The sequence below is a fragment of the Haemorhous mexicanus genome, chromosome 5, assembly GCF_027477595.1.
Source record: "Haemorhous mexicanus isolate bHaeMex1 chromosome 5, bHaeMex1.pri, whole genome shotgun sequence".
Lineage (NCBI taxonomy): Eukaryota > Metazoa > Chordata > Aves > Passeriformes > Fringillidae > Haemorhous > Haemorhous mexicanus.
The window spans coordinates 68,841,745-68,856,532 of record NC_082345.1 but is presented as its reverse complement, the minus strand read 5'-3'; the positions used below and the strand labels follow the sequence as shown (position 1 = coordinate 68,856,532).

Below are 14,788 nucleotides of genomic sequence, written 5' to 3'. Positions count from 1 at the left end.
ACACTCTTCCTTACTTAAACAGTAAGTTCTTCAGGGCAGAGACTGTCTCTTTACAACAGTGATAAGTGGGAAGAACCCTCAGGCCACTGGAAAACAAAACAATAATTGGCACACTTATTTTCTAACTTCATGTGCTAACTTGTCCTCAAATCCTCAAGCAAGGGTATTTACTTTACTTTGCTTACATACTACACTGAAAAAGACCCCAACCAACAAAACAAAACCAAAGCAATCACTGCACATGCAGCAAGTTAGATTTATAGAGGAAACTTTGAAGGTACTGCACTTTTGCCCAATTAGGAGAAGGATGTAGAATATAACATGGCCAGGTGATGCCTCTAGCCTCTCCCTCTTTATGCCCAGATGAATCAGTCATTAACTGCAGACAAAGCAAGACAGGCCCAAGAACTCAGACTGGAGCTTCCCCAAAAGAGAATTTTGATACAGTGGCATCTGTAACACTGCTTTGACCTTTTAAACTAAATCCTCCACCTAAGACTCACAGGCACAGACATTCACAAACTCCAATCTTCATGACAAGCTTCAAGGTTGGCTTTCTAGCTGCTATACTTCAGAAAATATTTTTTAAATCTTTTCAGCAGGATTTAGTTTCACACCAAGAGATAAATGCTTTCTGCTCTTCAGAGACATTATTTTCTTAATTTCCAAAGTTTGCTTCCAATGTATTTTTTGAAAAAGGAAAAATTTATTTGCTCATATTTTTGTCTAAGAAGTTTATGACTTGCTCAGCCTTCTTGTACTTGAAAGAACAAACAGATAAATAGAGAGTAATGAGCAGGCTAACATTGCCTTTGAAGAGTCACTGGCTCCCACTGTTGCCATCTGTGGTAACAAACCACTCACAGGACAAGCCTTGCACAGCCAGGGCTCCCTTCCAGAACACACCAGACTCCTTGTGCCTGAGCACTTCTGATCAGGTACTGTGTCACTGGCTGCTCACTATGACAAAGGACACAGGAGAATGGTGGGACAGTGTCAAGGCAAGCCACGCTCACCTTCCAAAGATCACCTCCTCATGTGGCAAAGCCCACTGCCCACATCCTCAATACCCTGGGTACAACCCCCAGCACTTGTTTGCTTCTGCATGTTAGACAGGGATGGTCTCAAATATACTTGAGGCTTGGAAGAAACAATTGGTTTACTTTTAGATACCAAATCAATACAGATACAATCCCAGACAAGGAAAATAGCAAAACTACCAGGATTCTTTCCCTATCCTTTCCTCCAGTCCCATCCAGACTTGTGTATAAATTTCTGACAGACTGTTTTCAGGGAGCAGCAGTGATGTGCCGGGTATTATGAGAGTTAAACAAGTGTATTACAGCTTGTCTGATACGCCATAGATCTTCTTCAAGGATAAGTAACCTCAAAAAGCTCTAGGATGAAAAAAAAAAAAAACTCTTAAGCACAGAACCATAAAAGAAATCATAACCCAATCAAACTCCTCCTTCCTATTCTCTCCAAAAGCAAACTCAACAAATCCCAGTGGCTTCAGATGAAAATTGGTTTTCTTCTTCTTCTATGAGCAGCCAAGCCCCAAACAGCATCTGAGGGTGAGGCCAGGCACCCACTCTTCCTTGAAGGGCACCAAGGAGCTCAACCATTGCATCAAGTCTGAAGGACGTGGCAGCAATGCAATGAGACATTCAGCAAGTCATCTTTGCTCCCAGTGACACTTAGAAGAAACTGAGGTAGCAGAGACATATTTCAGTCAAATAGCAGAGCAGTGCACATCTTCAAAGGGCTGCTCAGCAAGTCATCCTGCCAGGAAGAAGAAAGTTTACTTGGCCTTAAACTCCTCACTCTTCAGAGGTACTGAACAGTAAAGCTGTACCTCTGTGGTCCTTCTAACAGGCAAAGCTACTCCAGACCACTCACTCTGAGCCCTGTCCTTAAGTGCTCCAGTCAGCTAGAGGTGCACTTCACCCAGCTGACAGCATAAACTCCAGCTTCTCTGAAATCTTTTCAGCTTGTTTAGAAGCATCCAGCACAGGCACTGGCCTAGATTAGGAATGCAGTTATGCACACACAAATGGTCTTGACCCACTTCTCGCCACATCGTCCTGGCCACTCGGAGCTGTGAACTCTATTTATTATTAGCACCAGAACTGAAAAAAGCCTGTGTATGTACATGAGGTCTGACAAATGCCCACCCACTGCACAGGCAAGGAATGAAAGGAATTGTTCTATTATTTGCCATCATCATCCTCCTCTCACCAGCCCACTGAATGCCATGACTATTGAAATACCTTTGATGGGCAGTGCTTGCCTCCCCTTCAGGGCAGACAGTGCTGACCTGGTGAGGCACTTAGCACCAGTGAGCACAAGTACAATGAACTGGACATCCTCCAAGGGGCACAGGAGAACTCTAAATAATCAAGTAAAGAAAAGAAGCTCAAAATGAGTTCCCCTTTATAGAGTAACACTTTCAAGACCGAGTTTCTCCTGCCTAAAATATACTATACTACAAAGCAGAGGGACTGCTTCAAATGAATCCAAACACGAAGGCAGTTTTTCCTTCAGAAGCATTCCTGGGTTTCAGCTCTGTAGCTTACAAGAAAGCGAAGCAATTCCCCAGTACAAGGTAAAATACAAGATCTATCCCACAACAAGCAACAAGGTTGTTCTGCAGGATATTAAAATACCCCTCATAGCAGCAGCACTTTTCATGCTTTGTCATCACAAGTTCTCTACAGGACTCTAATGCAGCTCACACAGAGAGGCTATAAATGTAAATGCTGAGATTTGCTAAAGGACAGCACAGAGGTTTTACAGTTCATCCTGAAAGCACACATGCTGCCAAAAATTGCCATAAAAATGTAAAAATAAAGAAATTGAGCTCATCTAAATGAAAGGGATTTGTCCCACTGTTTCTTTCTTGATGAGGAGCATGTATGTGCACAAAAGGCAACCTTCTGCCTTCATGATGTCAAAGACATTTTAAAAACGTAAGCAAATTGGAGTGTTCCCTCTAGGATAAATAAAGCTAAACAAGGCAAAGGTTATTGCATTTGTGCTCCCTGCTGATATCATAAAACTAGGATTCTTGTCCCAGCTAGGCAAGCTGAAGACCTGCTAAAGACTCAGTAAACTCCACTGCAGACGAGATCTATGCTACAAGCAAACTGCACCAAGTCACCACAAAACCTGCCCTTTCAGCTACACACCCAGGCTAAACCCATGGAGTAAATACTGATTTCAAAAGTTATTTTAAAATGTGACACAGACCAGAAGACAGCACTACCCACAAATGCTCCAAAATCTTTGCAACTTATTCTTTCATAGACACAGCTTGGAAACACTGTTCTCCCACCTGTGAGAGTCCCACCCTTCACTGCACAAAACTTACAGCACTGGCCTAAGCACAAGAAGTAGGCTGTCAGCACAAAAGTTGTTTTGAAACTGAAGTGACAAACAGGACTGACTTCACCATTATAACCATGAAGCACCAAACACAGCACTGTATGGAAAAGCATTACTTCAGTTTTCCCAAAGTGACAGAGCACAGAGGTAGCAGATAAGCTCCAGTGCTTTGAGTTACACAGAAAAGAGAAGAAAAGACCACATCCTTCCTCTTTTTGCAGACACCTGCAAAAAAAGTGCTCCCTGCTCATTTAACCCCGTAAAATTTCTGCCACAGGAGAACTGTCACAGGCCACTCCCTGCTGTCATGCAACACCCACAACCCTTCACACCAATAAGCCAAAGCAGAAAAGCTGCCAGGTGAGAAGAGCAGCTACCTGAGTGTCTGTGCATATCACAAGGAAGAGCAGCCACCCCTTTAGAAAACAGATTTTAAAAAAACCCCACACAACCCTGGTCTCTCAGGGTGGAGATCTGCACTCAAACCACCTCACCAGCTGCTGGGGTCACAGAAAGGCAGTCTGGCCTTGCCTTGACCCTCCTGGCTCTGCAAAGTCTCCTCCTGCTCACACACAACTGCACAGTGGGACAGATGCAGGACCTCCCCAAAGACACAGCCAGAGATCCCTGTGTAAAAACAGCACCCACTATTTGAAGGCAAGTAGAGAAAGGAAAAGGCCCCTTTCCTTTTTCTCTTCTCTCCTGCATGTGCTACCCTCTTTGTTTAAGTACTTATCACTACAAAATCCTTCTGTTTTCCACAGTCTAACAAAGATGAGCATGGTTGTGATGGAAGAGCAGTCAAAGACTGAGTACATCACAGCCAGGTAACTCAACCAGTTTTCACACTGTGCCTTTTGGGCTGTGCCTCTTCTCTTCTCCCACTCCTTCTGGCAGGGGCAGTACTTTAATTTCAACACTAGCCAACAGCTCAGGACACACGAGTTCAACTTCTTCCACCACTACACAGTTCCTGTGTGGTCACTGACAACTCATTTTCTTGCTTGTGATCCTATTCCCCATCTGCAAAGGGAAGGTGTCTTCCCCACAATGGGAACACAAGGTACTCCAGCATGGTTTTAGAAGGATAAATATAAATGAAGCATTTCAAGAGATAAGCATGGCAAGAGCATGCAAGACATGGGAAGTGGAAGTATCACCGATAAATGTAGTTCTAAACAGATAATTTATCTTTCTTGTAAAAGTACGTTTTGCCTATCAAAGTTGCAGCTTTATGTTCAGGTTAGCATGTGAAACTATTCTCTTTCCACATCTGAATCTTTCCACTGTTTTATGTCAAAACAAAACATCAAAACCCTGACTTACATGCCTTTTAAGTAAACACAAAAGAGTTGCAGGCTCTTTGCAACATTATGTTGTGCTGCAAACCATACTTCACTGACAGTGAAAAACATGCCAGGTCTGGCCAAACCAGAGCAAACTTTAGACTAATAACTGAGTTGAAGAAGCATTTAGCATTTTCTTCCCCTTCAGAGCGAGACTGTGCATGTATCTTGCTCTCTGATACCATGTCAGAAGGGCATCAGCCCTGAGCTGTGTCAGACATGCTCTCTTGGGGTTCTTATGAGATGCAAATAGATCCAAAGTTGTACAGCACTGAGATGTCAGATACAAAACAGCTCAGCAGAAGCTGAGCACCGAAACTGGCTCTGTTTACAACTAGCACAGTCCCAGAGCAGATTAAGAGTTGGCCACATGTATTTAATACTGTTAACCGCATACAAAGATAACATAGCTTTATTCAATAAAATATTTTCTTTGAAACTTTGATAGAGCCAAAGCTCTGTTAGAGCCAATTAGTTGTTAAACAATTCCACTCTTCTTCCCACAGCTAGCAAACATGATTATTTCCTTCTCTCTTCCCCCATTTTTCCTTCTGCCCAATTTTTAGGTAATTTCCCCGTCCTTACTGAAGTCATGAAGGAATGTTCTAAAAACCAGTTTCTCAATGCCCTGAGTATGGGCAGCTGTGTAAAAACTGAGAGACTCCCCTACCCCCAGCCCAGTCTATCAGTCTGTATCAAGCCAGGCTGTTCCACTGTGTGACTCTGACAAACAATCTGCCACTTCAGCAAATGCACTGACCAGAGGCACCACACAAATCAGATTGTGAAGGAGAGTACAAGAAAGATCTCCCAACTGCAGCTGCCACGGAGCTCCTCACTTACCCAGTCGTGCAGGGGTGGTGCACGGGTCAACAGTCTCAAAACCTTTAAATGCTTGGAGGTGAACTGGACTGCAGAAAAACTTCTTAATTTTGAAGAGAGAAAAAAGATGCTAAGACTGAAAAAGAAGGAAGAGAATAAATTAAGGGATATGAGATCTGAAGCAGAAAGGAGAAAGCAAGTGGGAAAGTATCGTGAGGATCTGATGAGATGATTCTCCCACTTCTAACTTTCAGGAACATGAGCTTGCCATTTTAATTAACAATACTTAAGTGCTGAAGACAATATAGTGACACTACTCTTGAGCATTATGGACACAGAAGTGACATTTCACCTGCCAAAACCATCCCTGGCAAAACTCCACCATCATCAGTGGAACTACACCAAGCATGAAATTGGCCCACAGTTGCACTAAGACAAAAAAGGCTTTGTTTCAGAAGATATAGGGAATTTCTGGTTCTTTATAATAAAGCTCAGCAATTGTTTACTGTCCCTAAGCAAATATCTCTGACACCAAACAAGCAGCCATCACATTCATAGCACACACTGTCTGTTCATAGGAAAACATCCATCAATAAAGCAAGTTTCCCAGTGTCCTGTTCATATCACAAGGAAATTAAAGACAGTTTAAATGCCTCCCAAATTGCCTACCCGATCCACAAGCAATCAATCATTCTCATTTTCAGCAACATCCTTCCATCCTCCTCTGCCAAGTCAAGGGAAGTTGAATGTCCTGACTGGTGCTACAGGACTCAGCACACACTGATGTACCACAACGCTGAGCAGCACCACTGCCAGAGTTATTCAACAATACCCCCACCACAAACTATACCCTGCGACCACACTGTGCTCACACAGAAACTTCTTTTCCTCCTTTTGTTACATTTTGGTTTGGCCATTTGAATTCTCGTTCACATTTCTGCTGCTCTCTAGAGCTTGCCAGAAGTATGTCCTGGGCTTACAGGGCCAGACTCTGCTCCAATGCCAGCCACGGCCGCACACCACATTTGCATAGTATCGATTTATGCCAGAAATCATTAAGCTATGAAAAAATTCAGTGGCTGAAGCAAACAAGTAGTTCGGGCGCACAGAGCTCCTGTACTGCACCCCTTCCCCTTATGCACCCCCACATCTCCGTGCAGTTTCCCTGGCCAGTTTCGCAGCCTTTCAACCCAATGCCCAGGAAACCCTGGACATTTGAATTTCCAGGGTCCTTGAGGGAAAATTTGACAGACCCAGGTGGGACTCGTGGGAGCACAGAAGAACTCCTTGGGGCTTGTCCCGCTCCCAGCATCTACTTGGTTTAAAGATCTGTAAGAAGACATCCACTGTCCACACCAAAAGTTCAGCTGCTCTGAATGCTCATTTTACAGAGCACCACGTATAGGAAAAAAACATTTATCATTTTTATTTGCTTTTCCAACTCCTCTTCCCGACCACCACCACCCACTCCGCCAGTCCTGCACCAAGGGATCCCGCGGTTCGATGGGGGTGCTCCCACGGCCGCAAGAGTCACCCAAGGATCAAAGCTGCCCCCAAGACCACCCGAACACCCCACGGACACACCGAACACCCACCGGCTGCATGGCCCCGGCGAGCCGGGGACACCCACGGGGGCGGCGGGACCGGCAGCACCGCCAGAGCCCCGCACACCCCGGGCACCCTCCTGCTTGCTCCCCCTCTAATTTATGCAGAGCCACGACGAACTCCCCGCGTTTCCCTTCACGAAGGAAGGCGCGGGTGCCCCCTCAAGCCGGGACCCGCCGCTCCCGCCTCTCTTTCCCGGGAGCCGCCGTCCCTCAGCCCCCCCTGGGCTGGGATATCCCGTCCCTCCGCGCCAGCGCCTTTGTGTGCGGAGCAGACACAGAACCTACCTCGGCGGGGCGGCTCTGCCCGCCCGGCAGCACGGGGTACGAGGGCACGGGGAGCCGAGGAGGGACGGAGAGGAGCGGCCGCTGCCTGCCCGTCCGCCCGCCTGCCCGCCCGATGCCTGCCGAGTGTCCGCCCGGCCCCGCCACACGCGCGGAGCCGGCCCGGCCGCGCCTGAGGGGAGCGGCCGGGGCGGGCCGGGGGCGGGCCCGGCGCTGAGTCACCGCCGCGGCCGCCCCGCCGCCTCCTTTGTTGTCAGGCGTGGAAAAATCCGGGGTGGCGGGGATGGCTGGGGGGGAAATCCCGAGAAAAAAGGGGGAAAAACTGGGCTTGTGTGGCGGCCTGGGCCGGGCTCCACGGGCTCAGCGCCGCTCCGGGAGGGACAAGGCGCGTGGGGCAGCCACGAGTGTTCTCAAACTCTTGCCGGGGCTCACCTTCGGGAGACACCGCTGCTTCCATGGAAAAGAATTTCCAAGCTTGTAACTTTCCCAGTGGTTCCTTCCCGTATCCCGGAGCCCAGTCCCTGTGGATGCTCTTACCGTTCATTCTGTAGGAATTAAGGTCCCCATCCAAATTAAAGGTCAGGAGGTCACGGCACGTGTTCAGTGTACCCAAAATCTGTCTCCGAGCCAGCATTACACGATGGGGACATGAGAAAGAATCGGGGCATAGTGTGCACAGATTTGGGAATGAACCCAGGCATTTGGGGATGAAATGTATGTTTACACTGGGGTACACACTGGGATTAAATAGATTTCTTTTGTGTGTTTATCACTGGGATTATTTTGCGTTTCTTCAAAACAGATGACTTGAATCACAGCACAACGACTGGAGTCACCTCAAGGATGGAAAGCTTCAGCCTGATCTGGGGAGCTCAGTAATTTGAGGACCTAAACCTTCAGCATCCCTTGGGCTGTGGAGACCGACCCTTCCCCTGCAAAACCCCCAGCCCCAGAGGTCCCAGCAGGAAGAGTGTTGGGTGCTCAGTAGATGGTGCTATTTCCACCGAATTTATCCCAAATAACCCTCTGCCCCAGGATGGGAAGGGCAGTGAGCTAGTTGGAGAAACAAGTTTTCTGTGAGGAAGGACTGAAATCCGGAGTGCTGGTGTGTACTAAAAGACTGCTCAGGTCTTTGTGTGCAGCTGTTCTTCCACTAGGAATAAACGGCAGCCGGGTTGAAACCTAGGAAATAGATGAAAGCCAGGGCACCAGTGGCCATTGGCACATCTGGTTAAATTCAAACCCGCTGCCAAGCACCTGCATACACAATCAGAGCTGTCCTGTGAACAGATGAAGTGTTAAAAATTACTAAATGCTCCTCCAAGAGTCCCTTGTGACATGCCAGTCTGGCCAGCTATTTGTGTTGTCCATGTTCACAGTGTCAGCCCTGGCGATGGGGAGACTCATTCCCCAGCACTCTTTCCTTTACAGGAGTGTTGTGAGATATGGTTGTTCTGTGTGTGGTGCTCATGGACACTGTATGGAGAAAACCTCATAAAAATTGATTCTTTTAAAATAAATATGGTAAAATGATGTGCCTGGATGAATGAGGCAGTATAAATATTGATTAGTTCCCTGGTCTGTGAGCAACCCTCTGTCTGAAGCATGGGAGGGGGAAATAGTTTATGGTCAGAAAATTGCAAACAGCAATGAAATAAAATTAACTGCAAGGCCAGCAGAATGCTGGATTTCCCTATCTTTTGCATTCTTGACCTTACAGACCTCTCCATATCATTACTGTATGCAAGCATTAACAATTTGTTTTCTAAAGACACTTTGTAGTAGCCCTGATCAAGATTTTTTATCTCTGTTTCTTTAGACACTGCACAGGCAGTTGTTCCTGCTCTGAAATCTGACACATTAGCTCAGTGTTTCCCAACCCTTCCTTAGCTCAGACAGCTATTTTGTTGTGATATGTATGGTCTTCCCAGCAGATCCTGCACATCCACACCTTTAAATGGAATGTAACACTTTTCTGAGGCAAAATTACCAAAAAAACTCTGGGTCTCTTGCCATGGCTTGTCAAAGGAGCACGGGCATTTTTCATGGTGTTTTGTTCCTGAGTCACATTTAGTTTAAGTGTGTGGTTATGGAGCATCATTGGCAGGTGCAGATTTAGCAAAGTCCACACACATACAGAATTATTGTGAAATAATACAGAATTATTGTGAATACATACAGACATACACACATACAGAATTATTGTGAATCTTGTGCTTTGTGAAATTACTGTAATGCTGTGCAGCTCCTAAGCTGCCATGGTTGTATCCAGACCTGAAAAATATTGCTGGACAGAAGCAAGAAAGGAGAAGATTTGTGAGGGGCAAAAAGTTGAAAGGACTCACCAAGGACACACCTGAAGACCAGCAATGGCTGAGATCAACCTGTTATGCTGTTGTCTTAATTCCTCATAAAAGACAGTGGTCAAATGATAGCTCTGAGTCAAACACCTCACGAGCAATTTAAGGGATAATTTGAGTCATCACATTGCCTGGCTTTGGTGCAGAAGCTGCCTGGTACCTCAGGCCCCTGGCAGGGGAATGAGTCAGTCCAGCTCAGCTGCAGCCCCTGGGAGAGGAACACATCAGTGGTCAGCACTGTATCCCATCTGTGAGCCACTCAGATTCCTGGAGTTCCTATTCTTTCTTCAAGGCACTTTGTATGTGCCTTTTGCCTTTTGACCACAGGAAAATTACAGTCCATGGTTCACGTGATGAAGAAGTCTGGCCACAACTGCATTTTACTCATGACAAGCCTTCTCCCCCAGCACTGTGGGTACTGAAACTCTAGAAAGCACTCAAAAAAGCTTCAGGGATCTTTCTAGATGAAAAATAATATATAAATGTAGAACATTACTATTTTATTTTCAATTAAAAGCAGTGTATTAGAATTTTGAAAAAACTAATAAACTGGCTGCACTTTAGACAGAATGATTTACTGGAAGTACTTAACATGAAAAAATTCCCTTCTTGTTAATATTATAGCCACAAGTGCATGGATATTCTATCATATGATCATCACAGGACATTTGTAATATGTACTTTGGCATTTCGACATCTCATTAATCAAGTATTATGTATTTTACTTGCCTGTTGGTTTGTAATTTTTTTAGTCAAACTGCAGAATTAAAAGCTAAATCAGCCTTTAATTTAAATTCCTCTTTGTGAAGCAGGGAATTGCATTTTATGCTGTGCCTGCACCATACCTAGCCTTTGAGTGTTACCACATTATAACCTTAAATAATAGTAACAACAATTTTACTGTAGCAGAAACAAAGTGGAGTATTTTACAAGGGCAGACACAAGTGGAGTCAGCTGCTGTGGGATTCCCCTTGCTTGGTTTCAGCTGTCTGCAAGAAAACATCTCGTCTAAGCAGGTCATGAAGGCTGGGCCAGAGGTGGTACCCTCAGAGAAAGATTTGTGCCTCCTACCCTGAATGTCTGTGTTAGAACTGGACTGATTGCTTTGGAAGGGCTTCTGGTGGCTGTACAAGGCAGCACCTGACCAGCTTCAGCTAGATGCCTTCCTCAGAATTTCTTTAGCTTTGTGTAATTTCTTCACCCAGAGTAGCAAAATGCCTCCCTGTGTCCTGCTCCCCTTTGCAAACAGGAGTTGAGTGCTGCCTGTACACCAGGATTTTTATTCCATATAATGTGGGGAAGCACTGACGAATCACAGGAGACTGGTTTTCTTTATTCCTCTGTAGCCACTTTAAATGTCACTTTTTCCCTAGATTTTTAATTTAATAGAAGTAAATCAACGGGAACGCAGGTTGCTATGAATGTTTTTCCATACCATAATTCTGCAGAAACATCAGTTAAATATTTAAAGAAACATCTGCTATGCACATAGATGAACATATATATAGGAGCTGAACAATATGACTTCAGAGCTTGCAGGGTTTTCTTTACACAAAGCCAGGGGCATAAAAGGGATTTCCTCCAAGTTTTCCTGTGTATTAATAATGAAGATCAGGATGCCACCTTTGCTTCCTCCCTTCTGAGCATACAGTGAAAGGAAATGGTTCTGGATCGAATCACAAAGAGCAGTGGAAAAAAACAAACTACACTCCACGCTGGCACTCAGAAGTTTAATTATCCAGCACACTGCATCTTTATGGAAGAAGTAGACAGATAAATCCCATATGTTAACAGTTGGCCCCCAGTGGGTGACCTTTAGCTCAAATATTCCATATAGTGATTAATGTCACTCAGTTGGATCCAAAACATGCCCGTTCCCCAGGCTGGAGGGGGAAAAAAAAGGGGGGATTTAATTCACCTTCCAAAAGGAGAATTTTGTTTGATAACTTTTTTTGAGGCTGATTTTATCCCTGCCTGTGGTCTGGGCTCTAAAAAGCTGTTCTGCACTCTCTCCGTTAGGACTTAGGATCAAGCTTCTCATCTTCTCTCCACTACTGACTCTGTGGGCAACCTGAAATAAGTCATTTTGCCTCAGGTTCTGGTCTGGTAGAACAGAGAAAATAACTCTGACTTCCTTACTGACACCATTTGAACTTGCAGGTAGAAGACACTAATTGAGGTTCATCTTCAGATAAAATTCAATATTGACCTCTAGAAACTCAAGATGTCATAAGATTAGGTCAGAAAATTATAGTTATGGTTGGATTGTAGTTTTCTGGCCACCTTCTCCCCAAATCTTGCCATTTTTATGTGCCTTTGCTTGCCTTCTCATTTCATTATAGTGATCTTACATCATTGCAGTAACACAAACTGGACCCCTGGCACTGGCACAGGGAAGCAGGCACCAAGATCTCTGAGCCTGTGTGTCAGTTTGATCCTGTAGGACACAGGATCTGTGGAAAGGATACACATCCTTTGTAAAATACAGATATACAGTGCCTAGCATTCCATGGCACTTTTCTGGGGAAATCAGATCCTCGAACATACATTTACAGGTGGGCTCAGGGTTGTAATGCAGAACATTTTAACAGACCCAGCAACACATCACTGGTGTCCTCTGAAAGGCCAAAACCTTGAGGTGCTGCAAGTAATGATACCAGAATTCCTTCCCATTTGACTTCTCTAGAGTCATGTCTGACACAGCAAGCCTCATTCAACTAATTAAGCCATTGCTAAAACTGCCACAGCCCTCAAATCAGTTGAGACTGAGCCTGTATTTCTGTCAGCCTCTTAAATGAGATAAAGCAACAAAGCCTGATGAAGGCTTGGAAGGTGTTCCTGCTCCTGTGGAGATCACGAGGAATTTTGCTTTTACTGGGCCTAAAAAGACATGGCCAGCTGTCTTCCCAGGGATGACACAGGAAAGTCTGTGGAAATGCAGCTGTAATAGCTGGAGACAGAAAAACGTGAGACAAAGCCTCTGAGGAGGTCTGTCCCTGCCTCCAGCCAGGACACATCTGGACTGTTGTGCAGGCTGGGCAAATTTTTCCATTCCCAAGCTGGTTTATTTACCCAGGATGACAGACTGTACTTGGGCTGGCCCTACAGCAACTGGAACAGACAATCTCATATCATTTCCCACTACCAGAAATAATCAAGTGCTTTTTCCTCCATGGAAGGAAAGCTGAGCTAATATTCTCTGTGGTCTCAACAATAAACTACATGCAAATTGCAAGGGACAAGTAGCTTTGTTTCTGTCTTTTGTGCAGTAATGATTGCACTCTGGGAGCTTTCAATGGGCCATGTACACACTTGCAGAGGATCATGCACATGGATCAAGACTCTTCCATCATAGAATCTCAAAGTGCTGGTTAAACCTAACAATTTGTCCTGGTTTTAGCTGGGATAGAGTTAATTTTCCTAGTAGCTGATACTGTAAGATAGCAATAACCATGGTGTTTGCAGCATGCCCATCACCAGAATATATAAGCATGTCTAATTTGGAAATTATAAACTAGATTTTCAACTTCCAACCCTAGTTGAAGTTAAGAGGAGAATTAGAAATCACCATGCCTAAAAATAAAGTGAAAAAAAGAAAAAAAACCACTCCTGCTCACCTTTGATATCTAAAGCAAAAAGTTGATTCTCTAGGTGTTGAGTTCCCTGTATTTCTATGTGGGATTCCCTATGCAGAAATCCATGAATATGAGTTATGCTGTGCCAAGCAGAGAGTCTTGAGCAAGCTCAGCATCTCAGACTTTCTGTGCAGGCTCTGCAGAACTGGTGGGCCCATGCAGATATAGTTTTGAATGTATGCAAATCCCCTTGCATGGGCAGGTTAGCCCAATTTATCATACCACAACAGTTGCTGAGCACCTAGAAATCCTTAATATAGCCAAGCTGCTCTGGTTTTCCATAATTTCCATAAATACAAAAAAGCCACAGGATGGGAGATAATTTAGAGGAGTGGTAGGGGTGACAGAGACTTCCAGCCTAACGCACTGGGCTAGTAGCAGTTCTGGGAACAGGAGTCAGAGCTCCAGCTTCTCACTGTCCCAGCAACAGGCAGGTGGCACACTGGAGTGCATGTCCACCCCAGAACTGGGTCTGTGGTCACCTCATGGCATCTCCAGCTGGCTCAGGCCCATCTTAGGCAGTCACACTATAAAATTCTGCCTGGATTATCTCTAGTCCTGCATGCAATTGGGACTTCTGGGGTCATTCTTCCTATGGGGGGAAGTTGTGCTAAAATAAGTTCAAAGTCTCTCTGATTCTTTCTCAGTGAGTCATTCATCATGGGAGTGCTTGTCTTGGTCCTCTAGACACATGGGGAGAACTGTGGGAAGAAGCTGAAGAGACAAAGTAAATGGGATAGAATCCCAGGGGAAAGCAGAGCCATAGCCTGCACTTCCAGCCTTGGCTAGGAAGCTGGGTTGTGTATTAGTGTATTGTGCAAATCAAGAAAGAAAATATGGGGAATGCTGTATCAGGGCCTTCAGCAATGGGCAGTGAAGGCACTGTGTGAGCACAATAGGTCCAGTTCAGTTTGATCAGTTTAGAATTTCTGCTGAGTCTCTTGTCACCAATTCTGCTACAAATAGTAATGGAGTAATGATAGCAAAGCGAGCGATTAACTGAAATAGGTTTCAAACTATTTTCCTGGTTTCCCACTTGAAATAAATCATTATTCTAACCCTTCATTTTTATTGTCTGCCCCCTGTGGTTTAGTAACCAGCTGGTATTCCTTATGAAGAAATCAGGGGGTTGATTGACGCTGTGGCTACCCTGACATCCTCTGAGGCTTTCTTATTGACTGACCATATCTTAGATAAGGTTGCCAGTAAATTATAGCTCTGCTTAAGAGCATCTGCCTCAGGGCTGCTCTCCCCTCATTATAAATCCTGATCTAATCCTGCACGTCTCCTCAATTATTGGAGAGTACAATTCAAGAAGTGGCTTCCCCAGTGAACATGAAATGAGATAAACT

General features: G+C 45.0%; 1 protein-coding gene across 2 annotated transcripts in view; it reads right to left on the bottom strand.

The window, feature by feature from the left end:
• Positions 1-7,604, bottom strand: part of FAM107B (family with sequence similarity 107 member B) — a 59,055-nt gene extending 51,451 nt beyond the window's left edge. The window contains exons 1-2 of one of the 2 annotated variants that reach the window (XM_059847476.1): positions 7,445-7,578; positions 5,574-5,688 (exon numbers count right to left, since the gene is read on the bottom strand). The gene's annotated coding sequence lies outside the window, so the exon portion shown is untranslated. Of the gene's footprint in view, positions 1-5,573; positions 5,689-7,444 lie in introns of both variants that reach the window. The other variant, XM_059847477.1, reaches the window with a different exon arrangement.
• Between the last annotated feature and the right edge of the window lie 7,184 nt (positions 7,605-14,788).